The sequence below is a fragment of the Haliaeetus leucocephalus genome, unplaced genomic scaffold (genome assembly GCF_000737465.1).
Source record: "Haliaeetus leucocephalus isolate CR32 unplaced genomic scaffold, Haliaeetus_leucocephalus-4.0 Scaffold556, whole genome shotgun sequence".
In the NCBI taxonomy this organism is placed as follows: domain Eukaryota; kingdom Metazoa; phylum Chordata; class Aves; order Accipitriformes; family Accipitridae; genus Haliaeetus; species Haliaeetus leucocephalus.
In genome coordinates this window covers 2,524,471-2,528,552 of record NW_010972992.1, presented here as the reverse complement: position 1 = coordinate 2,528,552, position 4,082 = coordinate 2,524,471, and positions in this window count along the sequence as shown.

The following is a 4,082-nucleotide window of genomic DNA, read 5'->3' as shown; positions in this document are numbered from 1 at the left end:
AATCAGGTCTTCTGCAGCCCTAGGCCAGATCTCCCCTCTTCTCCTCTTGGTGTTTTCTTCTCTGCTTATCCACCCTTTCCTCCCCAGGCACATCCCAAAGCCCCTCACCGAGCAGCGCCCGGGCCGTGGGGCATACAGGAGGTCTAAAGGGGACCCTCCCCGCGGGCAAAGGGGAGTGATGCTGTTACAGTGGGATGTGCTTGTGTGGGATACAGTCCCTGCCCTGAGCAGCTTACATTTAAACGCAGGAAAAACGACTTGTAGATGAAAGGGGAAACTGAGGCAGCAGGAAAGGCATGAGTTCAACCACTGTCCCAAAGCAGAGCTGGGCGCCGAGTCTGCATCAGAGCACGCAGATAGCTAAAGCTCTTCCTCGCTGCTACCTAAATTCAGTGATAACGGCGCTGCTGCTGAGAGGCAGCTCGCTATCATTGAAAATATCACTGTCTCCCTCGAGAGGAAAAGCTCCCCAATGCAGCACTGATCTGCAGGAGGACAGAGGGTTTTTTCCCCCCACCTCATCCTATGCAGAGATGCGGACCCACCCACAAATCTGTCTGGTTTGAGTGTCCCACCACAGACCCATCCCTGGCAGTAAATCCACCACCACCGGCAGACCAAGCCCTTAAACTCACCCACTGGGCTCTGTGCTAAAACATCTTCTCCCTATAACCCCCAAATCTTCCTTTCCACCTGCATTCAGATGAACCCAGAGCATTTTCTTCCTCCCCCTCATCTCTAAACATACATCCACATCATAGGAGGATCGGGGTGACCAGATGTATGGCATCCCTAATGAACCATCTTGTGTTCACGGAGAAGGACATGCTTTAGGGAAAATGGCAAGAAACTCTGCAAGCAAATGCCTAGTCGAGAGCTTTTTCCCTAAGCCCAACTCCCAGAGGCTGACTTAAGCCCTGAAGCTTGAGAATTTATGGTTCTTGCTAGACAAATAAATCAGCAACAGAGAACCCCACGTCCCATTTTTCCAGCACCTATTAAAATGTTTGCTTACTATGGCTTTTGGCTCCTATGAAGAAAATAACATATGTCAGGAGAAATCCTGGGATTTATACCAACAAATCTGGTAGCTGTGGCATATTTATTTATAAAACAGAGCAGGATCCGACATGGAGGCTGAGGCAGATGTGAGACCTTGGGAGAACAGAAACAGAGTTGTTTTAGCAGGAACTAATATTTAGCACTGAGGGTGAGGCTGCATCACCCAGGGCACCAACATGATGTTCAAATGTACTGCCACGTGCCAAAGCAGCTCACCGGACCCTTCGACTGGCTTTCGTTCCTCCTCATCTTCTCCAGGTTGGCCATGCTTAGGAAACCCCACTGTCAGTAAGGGCCACCTCCTCCCAGGGAGCAGCAGCTGAGAAATCAGATGGGCTGCAGCACAGGCATGAATGCGACATGGATTTTGGGGGAGGACAAGCTAAAAATAGAATTTGAGCTCACCAGAAGTTCCATCTCTTCACTTGTGGCTTACCCACCCAGGGTCAGATAATAACCAGTGGTAGGCAGCATCTCTAAACATCAAGGCACCGCAGAGGAGTATTTCCAGTCCTGTTTCATGCCTGGGACTAACGCAGTTGAGTTATGAGACCAGCTCAAGGGCATTCAGTGGCCAAGCACAGGGCAGGCTTTCCCGGCTTCTGGCCCACTCATTATTCAGCTCACTCATGCTTGAATGTTACACGAGTACGCAAGCGCAGCGCCCTTATGTTTGCACACCCTGAACACCCTGCGTCAATGGGCTGGGAGGTTTGGGCATGATGAAAAAAAAAAACAAAACAAACCCAGAAAGAAACCCAACCCTAAACCAAATATCCTGCTAGATGGAGAGCAATGAGCACTCCTCCTTATCTCCATGCACTGCTCTGTATGTAAATGCAGTTTTCCTCATCCTGAAATGCTCTGGAAAAAAAACATAAATCACCCTGTTGGTAGATGGTGATGATAAAAAGGGGTAACACAGGCCTAAGCAAGGACTGCCACCTCCTCTGTGCAGGTATGTGTATGGACAAGGAGCCTCCGACCTGTTTGGTGGATAAGGACCACAGTTAATGCCAATGAAATTCCACGGTGCAACACCTGCCCTCCTGAGATCTCCAGTTCTAGCGCAGCCAAAGTCCGCTGATGAGGGGAATTAAGTATTTAATTAATGTTAAATTAATCTGAATATTTATTTCATGTTTAAAAGTATAAATATTTAATTACATGACAGCAGAGTGCCCAGGAAAATCAAGGACCCTTTACGGGTGGCTGAGCACATGCTCTAGGAACCCACCCCTGCCCTAGAGGCTGATGGAGAAAAGTCTTTCTTCATGTACAGAAGAGGCAACACAGAAACACCCACAACCGCCAGCATGATCACACCTCACCGGCAGTCCCCAGAGCCTTGAAAATCCCAATAAATTATTGCAGCTAAGGTAGAGGATTAGAAAGGAGGGCTTGGCAAGGTCTGCCTCCAGCCAACGCTGCCTAACCACAGGCAGTTCTCCTCATTTCCTATGCCTCGATTTTCTCATCTCTAAAATGGGGCTAATCCCAATTACATCTCTTTACTGGAGGTGTGTGTCTCTGCAAGAAAACATTACACTGGGAAGCACGAGCATCTCTTTTTTTCTGCAGCTAAAGTGCCCATCCGTCTCTGGGACTTCCCATGTTCCTTTTTCTTTTTACCCTAATTATTAATGAATGTCTCAGACTTGCTTTCAGCTGCCTGCTCTGTTCCCATTGAAAATCTCCTCGCGTTCAGTTCCTGCGTTCAGCATCCTCCTGGGCACTGTGATGAGTTGCCATGGAAAAAAGCCATGATGTCACCTCTACAAAACTGCCAGACCCCAAAGTTCACGTGTGTGGCTGGGGGCGGGGGATCCTGACATACAGAGGGACACAGGGCTCTCGCCTCCGAAGAGGAAACTTAGTTAGATGGACAGGGGGAAAGCATCAGATGACAATACTCAATAATCACAGGTTATAGCTGGGAAAAAAAAAATAAAAATCAGATGGGCATTTGAAGAGCAACAGTGAAGGGCTTGGTCCTGCCTGGGCTAATGCATCAATATCAGCAGAATTGCGTGAGGTGTGGGCAAGATTTCTCGTGCACAGAAAGAAATAATGGCTCAGATGGAAAGTTTCAGGCTGTGGGAACAAAGTGGCTCTGTGTCTTCATTAAAAGGGAGGGTGAATATTGAGACAAGGAAGTAACCATCGCCTTGGGAACTTCTAGCTGATGCCTACAGGCTTGGCCATTTTACTAGTCCTGCTGCATATAATAAAAAAAAAAACCAAATTAAGACCCTCCTCAAAGGCTGCTCCTTCCACACAAGACTCGAGGAAGCACAAACACTGCGCAGGGAACGGCAGCCCAGCAAAGAAATCCCGCAGGCTCTTCCCACGTTTCTTTCCTTTCTACTTCCCCTTTTTCTCACCTTTATTCCAGGAGATTTAAAGAAGAGGTTTGATACCAGGTCTAAGCCAGCTCCTGCCCTGCAGCGAGAGACAGGACACAAACGACTTTTCCATGTTCCTGCCACTTCTACACCTCCGTGACTCATTCTACAACCTTGTTTTTCACCTACATCTCTATTTCAGAGACGGAAAGAGCCACGGTTCCCTCGCAAGCGTCACAGCCTCCATGTGATTTCCCCCCAGCCTCGGCTCCCAAAGGGACTCCATTATAGGGGAAACCCAAGCCCCGCTCCCATGCCACACAGGGGGCCGGGCCCCACACCCCACAGCCAGGCAGGGTCCTGACCCCAGCCCCACACCACACCGGCTCCAGGCCCCACACCGGGTCCAGGCCTGACCCCCAGCACCCCACAGCCCAGCCCGGGGTGGACCACCGACTCCTCACCCATTCCCACACCCTCCCAACACCATTTCTGTCCCCGCTTTAGTAGCATTCCCCGGAATGAGGGGGGGGTCGGAACTGGCCGCTCCCGGAACGCCACCGCCGCGGCCGCGGTTTCCGCCGGGCCGTTGAGGGGGCGGGGGAGGGGGGGCGGCGCTCCGCGGGCGGCGCAGGCGCCCTTCCCGCGCCCGGCGCCATTGCGGCTCCTCACGGC